General features: G+C 45.2%; 1 protein-coding gene across 1 annotated transcript in view; it reads right to left on the bottom strand.

The window, feature by feature from the left end:
- Nucleotides 1–21,396, bottom strand: part of RPS6KC1 (ribosomal protein S6 kinase C1) — a 273,886-nt gene that overhangs the window by 72,727 nt on the left and 179,763 nt on the right. The gene's annotated exons all lie outside the window — the stretch shown is intronic.

Below are 21,396 nucleotides of genomic sequence, written 5' to 3'. Positions count from 1 at the left end.
ATCATCCACAGTATAGGAGGAAAGTAAGTGACCCCCTATGTAATGTAACTAATAACACACAGCTGTACCACCCATCATCCACAGTACAGGGGGAAAGTAAGTGACCCCCTATGTAATGTAACTAATAACACACAGCTGTACCACCCATCATCCACAGTACAGGGGGAAAGTAAGTGACCCCCTATGTAATGTAACTAATACTACACAGCTGTACCACCCATCATCCACAGTACAGGAGGAAAGTAAGTGACCCCCTATGTAATGTAACTAATAACACACAGCTGTACCTCCCATCATCCACAGTACAGGGGGAAAGTAAGTGACCCCCTATGTAATGTAACTAATACTACACAGCTGTACCACCCATCATCCACAGTGCAGGAGGAAAGCAAGTAACCCCCTATGTAATGTAACTAATACTACACAGCTGTACCACCCATCATCCACAGTACAGGAGGAAAGTAAGTGACCCCCTATGTAATGTAACTAATAACACACAGCTGTACCACCCATCATCCACAGTACAGGGGGAAAGTAAGTGACCCCCTATGTAATGTAACTAATAACACACAGCTGTACCACCCATCATCCACAGTACAGGGGGAAAGTAAGTGACCCCCTATGTAATGTAACTAATAACACACAGCTGTACCGCCCATCATCCACAGTACAGGAGGAAAGTAAGTGACCCCCTATGTAATGTAACTAATAACACACAGCTGTACCACCCATCATCCACAGTACAGGGGGAAAGTAAGTGACCCCCTATGTAATGTAACTAATACTACACAGCTGTACCACCCATCATCCACAGTACAGGAGGAAAGTAAGTGACCCCCTATGTAATGTAACTAATAACACACAGCTGTACCGCCCATCATCCACAGTACAGGAGGAAAGTAAGTGACCCCCTATGTAATGTAACTAATAACATACAGCTGTACCGCCCATCATCCACAGTACAGGGGGGAAAGTAAGTGACCCCCTATGTAATGTAACTAATAACACACAGCTGTACCGCCCATCATCTACAGCACAGGAGGAAAGTAAGTGACCCCCTATGTAATGTAACTAATAACACACAGCTGTACCACCCATCATTCACAGTACGGGGGAAAGTAAGTGACCCCCTATGTAATTTAACTAATAACACACAGCTGTACCGCCCATCATCCACAGTACAGGAGGAAAGTAAGTGACCCCCTATGTAATGTAGCTGATAACACACAGCTGTACCGCCCATCCCCCACAGTGCAGGAGGAAAGTAAGTGACCCCCTATGTAATGTAACTAATAACATACAGCTGTACCACCCATCATCCACAGTACAGGAGGAAAGTAAGTGACCCCCTATGTAATGTAACTAATAACATACAGCTGTACCACCCATCATCCACAGTACAGGAGGAAAGTAAGTGACCCCCTATGTAATGTAACTAATAACACAGCTGTACCGCCCATCATCCACAGTACAGGAGGAAAGTAAGTGACCCCCTATGTAATGTAACTAATAACACACAGCTGTACCGCCCATCATCCACAGTACAGGGGGAAAGTAAGTGACCCCCTATGTAATGTAACTAATACTACACAGCTGTACCACCCATCATCCACAGTACAGGAGGAAAGTAAGTGACCCCCTATGTAATGTAACTAATAACACACAGCTGTACCACCCATCATCCACAGTACAGGAGGAAAGTAAGTGACCCCCTATGTAATGTAACTAATAACACACAGCTGTACCGCCCATCATCCACAGTACAGGAGGAAAGTAAGTGACCCCCTATGTAATGTAACTAATAACATACAGCTGTACCGCCCATCATCCAGAGTACAGGAGGAAAGTAAGTGACCCCCTATGTAATGTAACTAATAACACACAGCTGTACCGCCCATCATCCACAGTACAGGAGGAAAGTAAGTGACCCCCTATGTAATGTAACTAATAACACAGCTGTACCGCCCATCATCCAGAGTACAGGAGGAAAGTAAGTGACCCCCTATGTAATGTAGCTGATAACACACAGCTGTACCGCCCATCCCCCACAGTGCAGGAGGAAAGTAAGTGACCCCCTATGTAATGTAACTAATAACATACAGCTGTACCACCCATCATCCACAGTACAGGAGGAAAGTAAGTGACCCCCTATGTAATGTAACTAATAACATACAGCTGTACCACCCATCATCCACAGTACAGGAGGAAAGTAAGTGACCCCCTATGTAATGTAAATAATAACACAGCTGTACCGCCCATCATCCACAGTACAGGAGGAAAGTAAGTGACCCCCTATGTAATGTAACTAATAACACACAGCTGTACCGCCCATCATCCACAGTACAGGGGGAAAGTAAGTGACCCCCTATGTAATGTAACTAATACTACACAGCTGTACCACCCATCATCCACAGTACAGGAGGAAAGTAAGTGACCCCCTATGTAATGTAACTAATAACACACAGCTGTACCACCCATCATCCACAGTACAGGAGGAAAGTAAGTGACCCCCTATGTAATGTAACTAATAACACACAGCTGTACCGCCCATCATCCACAGTACAGGAGGAAAGTAAGTGACCCCCTATGTAATGTAACTAATAACATACAGCTGTACCGCCCATCATCCACAGTACAGGGGGAAAGTAAGTGACCCCCTATGTAATGTAACTAATAACACACAGCTGTACCACCCATCATCCACAGTACAGGGGGAAAGTAAGTGACCCCCTATGTAATGTAACTAATAACACACAGCTGTACCGCCCATCATCCAGAGTACAGGAGGAAAGTAAGTGACCCCCTATGTAATGTAACTAATAACACACAGCTGTACCGCCCATCATCCACAGTACAGGAGGAAAGTAAGTGACCCCCTATGTAATGTAACTAATAACACAGCTGTACCGCCCATCATCCAGAGTACAGGAGGAAAGTAAGTGACCCCCTATGTAATGTAGCTGATAACACACAGCTGTACCGCCCATCCCCCACAGTGCAGGAGGAAAGTAAGTGACCCCCTATGTAATGTAACTAATAACATACAGCTGTACCACCCATCATCCACAGTACAGGAGGAAAGTAAGTGACCCCCTATGTAATGTAACTAATAACACACAGCTGTACCGCCCATCATCCACAGTACAGGGGGAAAGTAAGTGACCCCCTATGTAATGTAACTAATACTACACAGCTGTACCACCCATCATCCACAGTACAGGAGGAAAGTAAGTGACCCCCTATGTAATGTAACTAATAACACACAGCTGTACCACCCATCATCCACAGTATAGGAGGAAAGTAAGTGACCCCCTATGTAATGTAACTAATAACACACAGCTGTACCGCCCATCATCCACAGTACAGGAGGAAAGTAAGTGACCCCCTATGTAATGTAACTAATAACATACAGCTGTACCGCCCATCATCCACAGTACAGGGGGAAAGTAAGTGACCCCCTATGTAATGTAACTAATAACACACAGCTGTACCACCCATCATCCACAGTACAGGGGGAAAGTAAGTGACCCCCTATGTAATGTAACTAATAACACACAGCTGTACCACCCATCATTCACAGTACGGGGGAAAGTAAGTGACCCCCTATATAATGTAACTAATAACACACAGCTGTACCGCCCATCATCCACAGTACAGGAGGAAAGTAAGTGACCCCCTATGTAATGTATATAATAACACACAGCTGTACCGCCCATCATCCACAGTACAGGAGGAAAGTAAGTGACCCCCTATATAATGTAACTAATAACACACAGCTGTACCTCCCATCATCCACAGTATAGGAGGAAAGTAAGTGACCCCCTATGTAATGTAACTAATAACACACAGCTGTACCACCCATCATCCACAGTACAGGGGGAAAGTAAGTGACCCCCTATGTAATGTAACTAATAACACACAGCTGTACCACCCATCATCCACAGTACAGGGGGAAAGTAAGTGACCCCCTATGTAATGTAACTAATACTACACAGCTGTACCACCCATCATCCACAGTACAGGAGGAAAGTAAGTGACCCCCTATGTAATGTAACTAATAACACACAGCTGTACCTCCCATCATCCACAGTACAGGGGGAAAGTAAGTGACCCCCTATGTAATGTAACTAATACTACACAGCTGTACCACCCATCATCCACAGTGCAGGAGGAAAGCAAGTAACCCCCTATGTAATGTAACTAATACTACACAGCTGTACCACCCATCATCCACAGTACAGGAGGAAAGTAAGTGACCCCCTATGTAATGTAACTAATAACACACAGCTGTACCACCCATCATCCACAGTACAGGGGGAAAGTAAGTGACCCCCTATGTAATGTAACTAATAACACACAGCTGTACCACCCATCATCCACAGTACAGGGGGAAAGTAAGTGACCCCCTATGTAATGTAACTAATAACACACAGCTGTACCGCCCATCATCCACAGTACAGGAGGAAAGTAAGTGACCCCCTATGTAATGTAACTAATAACACACAGCTGTACCACCCATCATCCACAGTACAGGGGGAAAGTAAGTGACCCCCTATGTAATGTAACTAATACTACACAGCTGTACCACCCATCATCCACAGTGCAGGAGGAAAGCAAGTGACCCCCTATGTAATGTAACTAATACTACACAGCTGTACCACCCATCATCCACAGTACAGGAGGAAAGTAAGTGACCCCCTATGTAATGTAACTAATAACACACAGCTGTACCGCCCATCATCCACAGTACAGGAGGAAAGTAAGTGACCCCCTATGTAATGTAACTAATAACATACAGCTGTACCGCCCATCATCCACAGTACAGGGGGGAAAGTAAGTGACCCCCTATGTAATGTAACTAATAACACACAGCTGTACCGCCCATCATCTACAGCACAGGAGGAAAGTAAGTGACCCCCTATGTAATGTAACTAATAACACACAGCTGTACCACCCATCATTCACAGTACGGGGGAAAGTAAGTGACCCCCTATGTAATTTAACTAATAACACACAGCTGTACCGCCCATCATCCACAGTACGGGGGAAAGTAAGTGACCCCCTATATAATGTAACTAATAACACACAGCTGTACCGCCCATCATCCACAGTACAGGAGGAAAGTAAGTGACCCCCTATGTAATGTAACTAATAACACACAGCTGTACCACCCATCCCCCACAGTACAAGAGGAAAGTAAGTGACCCCCTATGTAATGTAATAACACACACAGCTGTACCGCCCATCATCCACAGTACAGGAGGAAAGTAAGTGACCCCCTATGTAATGTAACTAATAACATACAGCTGTACCGCCCATCATCCACAGTACAAGAGGAAAGTAAGTGACCCCCTATGTAATGTAACTAATAACACACAGCTGTACCACCCATCCCCCACAGTACAAGAGGAAAGTAAGTGACCCCATATGTAATGTAATAACACACACAGCTGTACCGCCCATCATCCACAGTACAAGAGGAAAGTAAGTGACCCCCTATGTAATGTAACTAATAACACACAGCTGTACCGCCCATCATCCACAGTACAGGAGGAAAGTAAGTGACCCCCTATATAATGTAACTAATAACACACAGCTGTACCGCCCATCTTCCACAGTACAGGAGGAAAGTAAGTGACCCCCTATGTAATGTAACTGATAACACACAGCTGTACCGCCCATCCCCCACAGTGCAGGAGGAAAGTAAGTGACCCCCTATGTAATGTAACTAATAACACACAGCTGTACCGCCCATCATCCACAGTACAGGAGGAAAGTAAGTGACCCCCTATGTAATGTAACTAACACACAGCTGTATCGCCCATCATCCACAGTGCAGGGGGAAAGTAAGTGACCCCCTATGTAATGTAACTAATAACACACAGCTGTACTGCCCATCATCCACAGTACAGGGGGAAAGTAAGTGACCCCCTATGTAATGTAACTAATAACACACAGCTGTACCACCCATCATCCACAGTACAGGGGGAAAGTAAGTGACCCCCTATGTAATGTAACTAATAACACACAGCTGTACCACCCATCATCCACAGTACAGGGGGAAAGTAAGTGACCCCCTATGTAATGTAACTAATAACACACAGCTGTACCACCCATCATCCACAGTACAGGAGGAAAGTAAGTGACCCCCTATGTAATGTAACTAATAACACAGCTGTACCGCCCATCATCTACAGTACAGGGGGAAAGTAAGTGACCCCCTATGTAATGTAACTAATAACACACAGCTGTACCACCCATCATCCACAGTACAGGGGGAAAGTAAGTGACCCCCTATGTAATGTAACTAATACTACACAGCTGTACCACCCATCATCCACAGTACAGGAGGAAAGTAAGTGACCCCCTATGTAATGTAACTAATAACACACAGCTGTACCACCCATCATCCACAGTGCAGGAGGAAAGTAAGTGACCCCCTATGTAATGTAACTAATAACACACAGCTGTACCGCCCATCATCCACAGTTACAGGGGGAAAGTAAGTGACCCCCTATGTAATGTAACTAATAACACACAGCTGTACCACCCATCATCCACAGTACAGGAGGAAAGTAAGTGACCCCCTATGTAATGTAACTAATAACACACAGCTGTACCACCCATCATCCACAGTGCAGGAGGAAAGTAAGTGACCCCCTATGTAATGTAACTAATAACACACAGCTGTACCGCCCATCATCCACAGTGCAGGAGGAAAGTAAGTGACCCCCTATGTAATGTAACTAATAACACACAGCTGTACCACCCATCATCCACAGTACAGGGGGAAAGTAAGTGACCCCCTATGTAATGTAACTAATACTACACAGCTGTACCACCCATCATCCACAGTACAGGAGGAAAGTAAGTGACCCCCTATGTAATGTAACTAATAACACACAGCTGTACCACCCATCATCCACAGTGCAGGAGGAAAGTAAGTGACCCCCTATGTAATGTAACTAATAACACACAGCTGTACCGCCCATCATCCACAGTTACAGGGGGAAAGTAAGTGACCCCCTATGTAATGTAACTAATAACACACAGCTGTACCGCCCATCATCCACAGTGCAGGGGGAAAGTAAGTGACCCCCTATGTAATGTAACTAATAACACACAGCTGTACCACCCATCCCCCACAGTACAAGAGGAAAGTAAGTGACCCCCTATGTAATGTAATAACACACACAGCTGTACCGCCCATCATCCACAGTACAAGAGGAAAGTAAGTGACCCCCTATGTAATGTAACTAATAACATACAGCTGTACCGCCCATCATCCACAGTACAGGGGGAAAGTAAGTGACCCCCTATGTAATGTAACTAATACTACACAGCTGTACCACCCATCATCCACAGTACAGGAGCAAAGTAAGTGACCCCCTATGTAATGTAACTAATAACACACAGCTGTACCGCCCATCATTCACAGTACGGGGGAAAGTAAGTGACCCCCTATGTAATGTAACTAATAACACACAGCTGTACCGCCCATCATCCACAGTACGGGGGAAAGTAAGTGACCCCCTATATAATGTAACTAATAACACACAGCTGTACCGCCCATCATCCACAGTACAGGAGGAAAGTAAGTGACCCCCTATGTAATGTAACTAATAACACACAGCTGTACCGCCCATCATCCACAGTACAGGGGGAAAGTAAGTGACCCCCTATGTAATGTAACTAATACTACACAGCTGTACCACCCATCATCCACAGTACAGGAGGAAAGTAAGTGACCCCCTATGTAATGTAACTAATAACACACAGCTGTACCACCCATCATCCACAGTATAGGAGGAAAGTAAGTGACCCCCTATGTAATGTAACTAATAACACACAGCTGTACCGCCCATCATCCACAGTACAGGAGGAAAGTAAGTGACCCCCTATGTAATGTAACTAATAACATACAGCTGTACCGCCCATCATCCACAGTACAGGGGGAAAGTAAGTGACCCCCTATGTAATGTAACTAATAACACACAGCTGTACCACCCATCATCCACAGTACAGGGGGAAAGTAAGTGACCCCCTATGTAATGTAACTAATAACACACAGCTGTACCACCCATCATTCACAGTACGGGGGAAAGTAAGTGACCCCCTATATAATGTAACTAATAACACACAGCTGTACCGCCCATCATCCACAGTACAGGAGGAAAGTAAGTGACCCCCTATGTAATGTATATAATAACACACAGCTGTACCGCCCATCATCCACAGTACAGGAGGAAAGTAAGTGACCCCCTATATAATGTAACTAATAACACACAGCTGTACCTCCCATCATCCACAGTATAGGAGGAAAGTAAGTGACCCCCTATGTAATGTAACTAATAACACACAGCTGTACCACCCATCATCCACAGTACAGGGGGAAAGTAAGTGACCCCCTATGTAATGTAACTAATAACACACAGCTGTACCACCCATCATCCACAGTACAGGGGGAAAGTAAGTGACCCCCTATGTAATGTAACTAATACTACACAGCTGTACCTCCCATCATCCACAGTACAGGGGGAAAGTAAGTGACCCCCTATGTAATGTAACTAATACTACACAGCTGTACCACCCATCATCCACAGTGCAGGAGGAAAGCAAGTAACCCCCTATGTAATGTAACTAATACTACACAGCTGTACCACCCATCATCCACAGTACAGGGGGAAAGTAAGTGACCCCCTATGTAATGTAACTAATAACACACAGCTGTACCACCCATCATCCACAGTACAGGGGGAAAGTAAGTGACCCCCTATGTAATGTAACTAATAACACACAGCTGTACCGCCCATCATCCACAGTACAGGAGGAAAGTAAGTGACCCCCTATGTAATGTAACTAATAACACACAGCTGTACCACCCATCATCCACAGTACAGGGGGAAAGTAAGTGACCCCCTATGTAATGTAACTAATACTACACAGCTGTACCACCCATCATCCACAGTACAGGAGGAAAGTAAGTGACCCCCTATGTAATGTAACTAATAACACACAGCTGTACCGCCCATCATCCACAGTACAGGAGGAAAGTAAGTGACCCCCTATGTAATGTAACTAATAACATACAGCTGTACCGCCCATCATCCACAGTACAGGGGGGAAAGTAAGTGACCCCCTATGTAATGTAACTAATAACACACAGCTGTACCGCCCATCATCTACAGCACAGGAGGAAAGTAAGTGACCCCCTATGTAATGTAACTAATAACACACAGCTGTACCACCCATCATTCACAGTACGGGGGAAAGTAAGTGACCCCCTATGTAATTTAACTAATAACACACAGCTGTACCGCCCATCATCCACAGTACGGGGGAAAGTAAGTGACCCCCTATATAATGTAACTAATAACACACAGCTGTACCGCCCATCATCCACAGTACAGGAGGAAAGTAAGTGACCCCCTATGTAATGTAACTAATAACACACAGCTGTACCACCCATCCCCCACAGTACAAGAGGAAAGTAAATGACCCCCTATGTAATGTAATAACACACACAGCTGTACCGCCCATCATCCACAGTACAAGAGGAAAGTAAGTGACCCCCTATGTAATGTAACTAATAACATACAGCTGTACCGCCCATCATCCACAGTACAGGGGGAAAGTAAGTGACCCCCTATGTAATGTAACTAATAACACACAGCTGTACCACCCATCATCCACAGTACAGGAGGAAAGTAAGTGACCCCCTATGTAATGTAACTAATAACACACAGCTGTACCGCCCATCATCCACAGTACAGGAGGAAAGTAAGTGACCCCCTATATAATGTAACTAATAACACACAGCTGTACCGCCCATCATCCACAGTACAGGAGGAAAGTAAGTGACCCCCTATATAATGTAACTAATAACACACAGCTGTACCGCCCATCTTCCACAGTACAGGAGGAAAGTAAGTGACCCCCTATGTAATGTAACTGATAACACACAGCTGTACCGCCCATCCCCCACAGTGCAGGAGGAAAGTAAGTGACCCCCTATGTAATGTAACTAATAACACACAGCTGTACCGCCCATCATCCACAGTACAGGAGGAAAGTAAGTGACCCCCTATGTAATGTAACTAACACACAGCTGTATCGCCCATCATCCACAGTGCAGGGGGAAAGTAAGTGACCCCCTATGTAATGTAACTAATAACACACAGCTGTACTGCCCATCATCCACAGTACAGGGGGAAAGTAAGTGACCCCCTATGTAATGTAACTAATAACACACAGCTGTACCACCCATCATCCACAGTACAGGGGGAAAGTAAGTGACCCCCTATGTAATGTAACTAATAACACACAGCTGTACCACCCATCATCCACAGTACAGGGGGAAAGTAAGTGACCCCCTATGTAATGTAACTAATAACACACAGCTGTACCACCCATCATCCACAGTACAGGAGGAAAGTAAGTGACCCCCTATGTAATGTAACTAATAACACACAGCTGTACCACCCATCATCCACAGTACAGGGGGAAAGTAAGTGACCCCCTATGTAATGTAACTAATACTACACAGCTGTACCACCCATCATCCACAGTACAGGAGGAAAGTAAGTGACCCCCTATGTAATGTAACTAATAACACACAGCTGTACCACCCATCATCCACAGTGCAGGAGGAAAGTAAGTGACCCCCTATGTAATGTAACTAATAACACACAGCTGTACCGCCCATCATCCACAGTACAGGGGGAAAGTAAGTGACCCCCTATGTAATGTAACTAATAACACACAGCTGTACCGCCCATCATCCACAGTGCAGGGGGAAAGTAAGTGACCCCCTATGTAATGTAACTAATAACACACAGCTGTACCACCCATCCCCCACAGTACAAGAGGAAAGTAAGTGACCCCCTATGTAATGTAATAACACACACAGCTGTACCGCCCATCATCCACAGTACAAGAGGAAAGTAAGTGACCCCCTATGTAATGTAACTAATAACATACAGCTGTACCGCCCATCATCCACAGTACAGGGGGAAAGTAAGTGACCCCCTATGTAATGTAACTAATACTACACAGCTGTACCACCCATCATCCACAGTACAGGAGCAAAGTAAGTGACCCCCTATGTAATGTAACTAATAACACACAGCTGTACCACCCATCATCCACAGAGCAGGAGGAAAGTAAGTGACCCCCTATGTAATGTAACTAATAACATACAGCTGTACCACCCATCATCCACAGTACAGGAGGAAAGTAAGTGACCCCCTATGTAATATAACTAATAACACACAGCTGTACCGCCCATCATCCACAGTACAGGGGGAAAGTAAGTGACCCCCTATGTAATGTAACTAATACCACACAGCTGTACCACCCATCATCCACAGTACAGGAGGAAAGTAAGTGACCCCCTATGTAATGTAACTAATAACACACAGCTGTACCACCCATCATCCACAGTACAGGGGGAAAGTAAGTGACCCCCTATGTAATGTAACTAATACTACACAGCTGTACCACCCATCATCCACAGAGCAGGAGGAAAGTAAGTGACCCCCTATGTAATGTAACTAATAACACACAGCTGTACCGCCCATCATTCACAGTACGGGGGAAAGTAAGTGACCCCCTATGTAATGTAACTAATAACACACAGCTGTACCGCCCATCATCCACAGTACGGGGGAAAGTAAGTGACCCCCTATATAATGTAACTAATAACACACAGCTGTACCGCCCATCATCCACAGTACAGGAGGAAAGTAAGTGACCCCCTATGTAATGTAACTAATAACACACAGCTGTACCGCCCATCATCCACAGTACAGGAGGAAAGTAAGTGACCCCCTATGTAATATAACTAATAACACACAGCTGTACCGCCCATTATCTACAGTACAGGAGGAAAGTAAGTGACCCCCTATGTAATGTAACTAATAACACACAGCTGTACCGCCCATCATCCACAGTACGGGGGAAAGTAAGTGACCCCCTATATAATGTAACTAATAACACACAGCTGTACCGCCCATCATCCACAGTACAGGAGGAAAGTAAGTGACCCCCTATGTAATGTATATAATAACACACAGCTGTACCGCCCATCATCCACAGTACAGGAGGAAAGTAAGTGACCCCCTATGTAATGTAACTAATAACACACAGCTGTACCGCCCATCATCCACAGTACAGGGGGAAAGTAAGTGACCCCCTATGTAATGTAACTAATAACACACAGCTGTACCGCCCATCATCCACAGTGCAGGAGGAAAGTAAGTGACCCCCTATGTAATGTAATAACACACAGCTGTACAACCCTTCATCCACAGTACAGGGGGAAAGTAAGTGACCCCCTATGTAATGTAACTAATAACACACAGCTGTACCACCCATCCCCCACAGTACAGGAGGAAAGTAAGTGACCCCCTATGTAATGTAACTAATAACACACAGCTGTACCGCCCATCATCCACAGTGCAGGAGGAAAGTAAGTGACCCCCTATGTAATGTAATAACACACAGCTGTACAACCCTTCATCCGCAGTACAGGATGAAAGTAAGTGACCCCCTATGTAATGTAACTAATAACACACAGCTGTACTGCCCATCATCCACAGTACAGGAGGAAAGTAAGTGACCCCCTATGTAATGTAACTAGTAACACACAGCTGTACCGCCCATCATCCACAGTGCAGGAGGAAAGTAAGTGACCCCCTATGTAATGTAACTAGTAACACACAGCTGTACTGCCCATCATCCACAGTACAGGATGAAAGTAAGTGACCCCCTATGTAATGTAACTAATAACACACAGCTGTACTGCCCATCATCCACAGTACAGGGGGAAAGTAAGTGACCCCCTATGTAATGTAACTAGTAACACACAGCTGTACCACCCATCATCTACAGTACAGGAGGAAAGTAAGTGACCCCCTATGTGATGTAACTAGTAACACACAGCTGTACCGCCCATCATCCACAGTGCAGGGGGAAAGTAAGTGACCCCCTATGTAATGTAACTAATAACACACAGCTGTACCGCCCATCATCCACAGTACAGGAGGAAAGTAAGTGACCCCCTATGTAATGTAACTAATAACACACAGCTGTACCGCCCATCATCCACAGTACAGGGGGAAAGTAAGTGACCCCCTATGTAATGTAACTAATAACACACAGCTGTACCACCCATCATCCACAGTACAGGAGGAAAGTAAGTGACCCCCTATGTAATGTAACTAATAACACACAGCTGTACCGCCCATCATCCACAGTGCAGGGGGAAAGTAAGTGACCCCCTATGTAATGTAACTAATAACACATAGCTGTACCGCCCATCATCCACAGTACAGGAGGAAAGTAAGTGACCCCCTATGTAATGTAACTAATAATACACAGCTGTACCACCCATTATCCACAGTACAGGAGGAAAGTAAGTGACCCCCTATGTAATGTAACTAATAACACACAGCTGTACCACCCATCATCTACAGTACAGGAGGAAAGTAAGTGACCCCCTATGTAATGTACCTAATAACACACAGCTGTACCGCCCATCATCCACAGTACAGGGGGAAAGTAAGTGACCCCCTATGTAATGTAACTAATAACACACAGCTGTACCGCCCATCATCCACAGTACAGGGGGAAAGTAAGTGACCCCCTATGTAATGTAACTAATAACACATAGCTGTACCGCCCATCATCCACAGTACAGGAGGAAAGTAAGTGACCCCCTATGTAATGTACCTAATAACACACAGCTGTACCGCCCATCATCCACAGTACAGGGGGAAAGTAAGTGACCCCCTATGTAATGTAACTAATAACACACAGCTGTACCGCCCATCATCCACAGTACAGGAGGAAAGTAAGTGACCCCCTATGTAATGTACCTAATAACACACAGCTGTACCGCCCATCATCCACAGTACAGGAGGAAAGTAAGTGACCCCCTATGTAATGTAACTAATAACACACAGCTGTACCGCCCATCATCCACAGTACAGGGGGAAAGTAAGTGACCCCCTATGTAATGTAACTAATAACACACAGCTGTACCGCCCATCATCCACAGTACAGGGGGAAAGTAAGTGACCCCCTATGTAATGTAACTAATAACACACAGCTGTACCACCCATCATCCACAGTACAGCAGGAAAGTAAGTGACCCCCTATGTAATGTAACTAATAACACAGCTGTACCACCCATCATCTACAGTGCAGGAGGAAAGTAAGTGACCCCCTATGTAATGTAACTAATAACACACAGCTGTACCACCCATCATCCACAGTGCAGGAGGAAAGTAAGTGACCCCCTATGTAATGTAACTAATAACACACAGCTGTACCGCCCATCATCCACAGTACAGGAGGAAAGTAAGTGACCCCCTATGTAATGTAACTAATACTACACAGCTGTACCACCCATCATCCACAGTGCAGGAGGAAAGTAAGTGACCCCCTATGTAATGTAACTAATAACACACAGCTGTACCACCCATCATCCACAGTACAGGAGGAAAGTAAGTGACCCCCTATGTAATGTACCTAATAACACACAGCTGTACCGCCCATCATCCACAGTACAGGAGGAAAGTAAGTGACCCCCTATGTAATGTAACTAATAACACACAGCTGTACCACCCATCAGCCACAGTGCAGGAGGAAAGTAAGTGACCCCCTATATAATGTAACTAATAACACACAGCTGTACCGCCCATCATCCACAGTACAGGAGGAAAGTAAGTGACCCCCTATGTAATGTAACTAACAAACAGCTGTACCGCCCATCATCCACAGTACAGGAGGAAAGTAAGTGACCCCCTATGTAATGTAACTAATAACACACAGCTGTACCGCCCATCATCCACAGTGCAGGAGGAAAGTAAGTGACCCCCTATGTAATGTAACTAATAACACACAGCTGTACCACCCATCATCCACAGTACAGGGGGAAAGTAAGTGACCCCCTATGTAATGTAACTAATAACACACAGCTGTACCGCCCATCATCCACAGTACAGCAGGAAAGTAAGTGACCCCCTATGTAATGTAACTAATAACACACAGCTGTACCGCCCATCATCCACAGTACAGGGGGAAAGTAAGTGACCCCCTATGTAATGTAACTAATAACACACAGCTGTACCGCCCATCATCCACAGTGCAGGAGGAAAGTAAGTGACCCCCTATGTAATGTAACTAGTAACACACAGCTGTACTGCCCATCATCCACAGTACAGGATGAAAGTAAGTGACCCCCTATGTAATGTACCTAATAACACACAGCTGTACCGCCCATCATCCACAGTACAGGAGGAAAGTAAGTGACCCCCTATGTAATGTAACTAATAACACACAGCTGTACCACCCATCATCCACAGTGCAGGAGGAAAGTAAGTGACCCCCTATATAATGTAACTAATAACACACAGCTGTACCGCCCATCATCCACAGTGTAGGAGGAAAGTAAGTGACCCCCTATGTAATGTAACTAATAACACACAGCTGTACCGCCCATCATCCACAGTGCAGGAGGAAAGTAAGTGACCCCCTATGTAATATAACTAATAACACACAGCTGTACCGCCCATCATCCACAGTACAGGAGGAAAGTAAGTGACCCCCTATGTAATGTAACTAATAACACACAGCTGTACCACCCATCATCCACAGTACAGGGGGAAAGTAAGTGACCCCCTATGTAATGTAACTGATAACACACAGCTGTACCGCCCATCATCCACAGTACAGGAGGAAAGTAAGTGACCCGCTATGTAATGTAACTAATAACACAGCTGTACCGCCCATCATCCACAGTGCAGGGGGAAAGTAAGTGACCCCCTATGTAATGTAACTAATAACACATAGCTGTACCGCCCATCATCCACAGTACAGGAGGAAAGTAAGTGACCCCCTATGTAATGTAACTAATAATACACAGCTGTACCACCCATTATCCACAGTACAGGAGGAAAGTAAGTGACCCCCTATGTAATGTAACTAATAACACACAGCTGTACCACCCATCATCTACAGTACAGGAGGAAAGTAAGTGACCCCCTATGTAATGTACCTAATAACACACAGCTGTACCGCCCATCATCCACAGTACAGGGGGAAAGTAAGTGACCCCCTATGTAATGTAACTAATAACACACAGCTGTACCGCCCATCATCCACAGTACAGGGGGAAAGTAAGTGACCCCCTATGTAATGTAACTAATAACACATAGCTGTACCGCCCATCATCCACAGTACAGGAGGAAAGTAAGTGACCCCCTATGTAATGTACCTAATAACACACAGCTGTACCGCCCATCATCCACAGTACAGGGGGAAAGTAAGTGACCCCCTATGTAATGTAACTAATAACACACAGCTGTACCGCCCATCATCCACAGTACAGGAGGAAAGTAAGTGACCCCCTATGTAATGTACCTAATAACACACAGCTGTACCGCCCATCATCCACAGTACAGGAGGAAAGTAAGTGACCCCCTATGTAATGTAACTAATAACACACAGCTGTACCGCCCATCATCCACAGTACAGGGGGAAAGTAAGTGACCCCCTATGTAATGTAACTAATAACACACAGCTGTACCGCCCATCATCCACAGTACAGGGGGAAAGTAAGTGACCCCCTATGTAATGTAACTAATAACACACAGCTGTACCACCCATCATCCACAGTACAGCAGGAAAGTAAGTGACCCCCTATGTAATGTAACTAATAACACAGCTGTACCACCCATCATCTACAGTGCAGGAGGAAAGTAAGTGACCCCCTATGTAATGTAACTAATAACACACAGCTGTACCACCCATCATCCACAGTGCAGGAGGAAAGTAAGTGACCCCCTATGTAATGTAACTAATAACACACAGCTGTACCGCCCATCATCCACAGTACAGGAGGAAAGTAAGTGACCCCCTATGTAATGTAACTAATACTACACAGCTGTACCACCCATCATCCACAGTGCAGGAGGAAAGTAAGTGACCCCCTATGTAATGTAACTAATAACACACAGCTGTACCACCCATCATCCACAGTACAGGAGGAAAGTAAGTGACCCCCTATGTAATGTACCTAATAACACACAGCTGTACCGCCCATCATCCACAGTACAGGAGGAAAGTAAGTGACCCCCTATGTAATGTAACTAATAACACACAGCTGTACCACCCATCAGCCACAGTGCAGGAGGAAAGTAAGTGACCCCCTATATAATGTAACTAATAACACACAGCTGTACCGCCCATCATCCACAGTACAGGAGGAAAGTAAGTGACCCCCTATGTAATGTAACTAACAAACAGCTGTACCGCCCATCATCCACAGTACAGGAGGAAAGTAAGTGACCCCCTATGTAATGTAACTAATAACACACAGCTGTACCGCCCATCATCCACAGTGCAGGAGGAAAGTAAGTGACCCCCTATGTAATGTAACTAATAACACACAGCTGTACCACCCATCATCCACAGTACAGGGGGAAAGTAAGTGACCCCCTATGTAATGTAACTAATAACACACAGCTGTACCGCCCATCATCCACAGTACAGCAGGAAAGTAAGTGACCCCCTATGTAATGTAACTAATAACACACAGCTGTACCGCCCATCATCCACAGTACAGGGGGAAAGTAAGTGACCCCCTATGTAATGTAACTAATAACACACAGCTGTACCGCCCATCATCCACAGTGCAGGAGGAAAGTAAGTGACCCCCTATGTAATGTAACTAGTAACACACAGCTGTACTGCCCATCATCCACAGTACAGGATGAAAGTAAGTGACCCCCTATGTAATGTACCTAATAACACACAGCTGTACCGCCCATCATCCACAGTACAGGAGGAAAGTAAGTGACCCCCTATGTAATGTAACTAATAACACACAGCTGTACCACCCATCATCCACAGTGCAGGAGGAAAGTAAGTGACCCCCTATATAATGTAACTAATAACACACAGCTGTACCGCCCATCATCCACAGTGTAGGAGGAAAGTAAGTGACCCCCTATGTAATGTAACTAATAACACACAGCTGTACCGCCCATCATCCACAGTGCAGGAGGAAAGTAAGTGACCCCCTATGTAATATAACTAATAACACACAGCTGTACCGCCCATCATCCACAGTACAGGAGGAAAGTAAGTGACCCCCTATGTAATGTAACTAATAACACACAGCTGTACCACCCATCATCCACAGTACAGGGGGAAAGTAAGTGACCCCCTATGTAATGTAACTGATAACACACAGCTGTACCGCCCATCATCCACAGTACAGGAGGAAAGTAAGTGACCCGCTATGTAATGTAACTAATAACACAGCTGTACCGCCCATCATCCACAGTGCAGGGGGAAAGTAAGTGACCCCCTATGTAATGTAACTAATAACACACAGCTGTACCACCCATCATCCACAGTACAGGAGGAAAGTAAGTGACCCCCTATGTAATGTAACTAACACACAGCTGTACCACCCATCATCCACAGTACAGGAGGAAAGTAAGTGACCCCCTATGTAATGTAACTAATAACACACAGCTGTACCGCCCATCATCCACAGTACAGGAGGAAAGTAAGTGACCCCCTATGTAATGTAACTAATAACACAGCTGTACCGCCCATCATCCACAGTGCAGGGGGAAAGTAAGTGACCCCCTATGTAATGTAACTAATAACACACAGCTGTACCACCCATCATCCACAGTACAGGAGGAAAGTAAGTGACCCCCTATGTAATGTAACTAACACACAGCTGTACCACCCATCATCCACAGTACAGGAGGAAAGTAAGTGACCCCCTATGTAATGTAACTAATAACACACAGCTGTACCGCCCATCATCCACAGTACAGGAGGAAAGTAAGTGACCCCCTATGTAATGTAACTAATAACACACAGCTGTACCGCCCATCATCCACAGTACAGGAGGAAAGTAAGTGACCCCCTATGTAATGTAACTAATAACACACAGCTGTACCGCCCATCATACACAGTGCAGGAGGAAAGTAAGTGACCCCCTATGTAATGTAACTAATAACACACAGCTGTACCACCCATCATCCACAGTACAGGAGGAAAGTAAGTGACCCCCTATGTAATGTAACTAACACACAGCTGTACCACCCATCATCCACAGTACAGGAGGAAAGTAAGTGACCCCCTAGGTAATGTAACTAATAACACACAGCTGTACCGCCCATCATCCACAGTACAGGAGGAAAGTAAGTGACCCCCTATGTAATGTAACTAATAACACAGCTGTACCGCCCATCATCCACAGTGCAGGGGGAAAGTAAGTGACCCCCTATGTAATGTAACTAATAACACACAGCTGTACCGCCCATCATCCACAGTACAGGAGGAAAGTAAGTGACCCCCTATGTAATGTAACTAATAACACACAGCTGTACCGCCCATCATCCACAGTACAGGAGGAAAGTAAGTGACCCCCTATGTAATGTAACTAATAACACACAGCTGTACCGCCCATCATCCACAGTACAGGGGGAAAGTAAGTGACCCCCTATGTAATGTAACTAATAACACACAGCTGTACCGCCCATCATACACAGTGCAGGAGGAAAGTAAGTGACCCCCTATGTAATGTAACTAATAACACACAGCTGTACCACCCATCATCCACAGTACAGGAGGAAAGTAAGTGACCCCCTATGTAATGTAACTAACACACAGCTGTACCACCCATCATCCACAGTACAGGAGGAAAGTAAGTGACCCCCTATGTAATGTAACTAACACACAGCTGTACCACCCATCATCCACAGTACAGGAGGAAAGTAAGTGACCCCCTATGTAATGTAACTAATAACACACAGCTGTACCGCCCATCATCCACAGTACAGGAGGAAAGTAAGTGACCCCCTATGTAATGTAACTAATAACACACAGCTGTACCGCCCATCATACACAGTGCAGGAGGAAAGTAAGTGACCCCCTATGTAATGTAACTAATAACACACAGCTGTACCACCCATCATTCACAGCACGGGGGAAAGTAAGTGACCCCCTATGTAATGTAACTAATAACACACAGCTGTACCGCCCATCATCCACAGTACAGGAGGAAAGTAAGTGACCCTCTATGTAATGTAACTAATAACACAGCTGTACCGCCCATCATCCACAGTGCAGGGGGAAAGTAAGTGACCCCCTATGTAATGTAACTAATAACACACAGCTGTACCACCCATCATCCACAGTACAGGAGGAAAGTAAGTGACCCCCTATGTAATGTAACTAATAACACACAGCTGTACCGCCCATCATCCACAGTACAGGAGGAAAGTAAGTGACCCCCTATGTAATGTAACTAATAACACACAGCTGTACCGCCCATCATCCACAGTACAGGAGGAAAGTAAGTGACCCCCTATGTAATGTAACTAATAACACACAGCTGTACCACCCATCATCCACAGTACAGGAGGAAAGTAAGTGACCCCCTATGTAATGTAACTAATAACACATAGCTGTACCACCCATCATCCACAGTACAGGAGGAAAGTAAGTGACCCCCTATGTAATGTAACTAATAACACACAGCTGTACCGCCCATCATCCACAGTACAGGAGGAAAGTAAGTGACCCCCTATGTAATGTAACTAATAACACACAGCTGTACCGCCCATCATCCACAGTACAGGAGGAAAGTAAGTGACCCCCTATGTAATGTAACTAATAACACACAGCTGTACCACCCATCATCCACTGTACAGGAGGAAAGTAAGTGACCCCCTATGTAATGTAACTAATAACACACAGCTGTACCGCCCATCATACACAGTGCAGGAGGAAAGTAAGTGACCCCCTATGTAATGTAACTAATAACACACAGCTGTACTACCCATCATCCACAGTGCAGGAGGAAAGTAAGTGACCCCCTATGTAATGTAACTAATAACACACAGCTGTACCGCCCATCATCCACAGTACAGGAGGAAAGTAAGTGACCCCCTATGTAATGTAACTAATAACACATAGCTGTACCACCCATCATCCACAGTGCAGGGGGAAAGTAAGTGACCCCCTATGTAATGTAACTAGTAACACACAGCTGTACCGCCCATCATCCACAGTACAGGAGGAAAGTAAGTGACCCCCTATGTAATGTAACTAATAACACACAGCTGTACCGCCCATCATCCACAGTGCAGGAGGAAAGTAAGTGACCCCCTATGTAATGTAACTAATAACACACAGCTGTACCGCCCATCATCCACAGTACAGGAGGAAAGTAAGTGACCCCCTATGTAATGTAACTAATAACACACAGCTGTACCGCCCATCATCCACAGTACAGGAGGAAAGTAAGTGACCCCCTATGTAATGTAACTAATAACACACAGCTGTACCACCCATCATCCACTG

The sequence above is a fragment of the Eleutherodactylus coqui genome, chromosome 3 (assembly GCF_035609145.1).
Source record: "Eleutherodactylus coqui strain aEleCoq1 chromosome 3, aEleCoq1.hap1, whole genome shotgun sequence".
Classification (NCBI taxonomy): Eukaryota; Metazoa; Chordata; class Amphibia; order Anura; family Eleutherodactylidae; genus Eleutherodactylus; species Eleutherodactylus coqui.
Note: the sequence above shows the minus strand (reverse complement) of the source record. Positions and strands in the feature narration are given on the sequence as shown.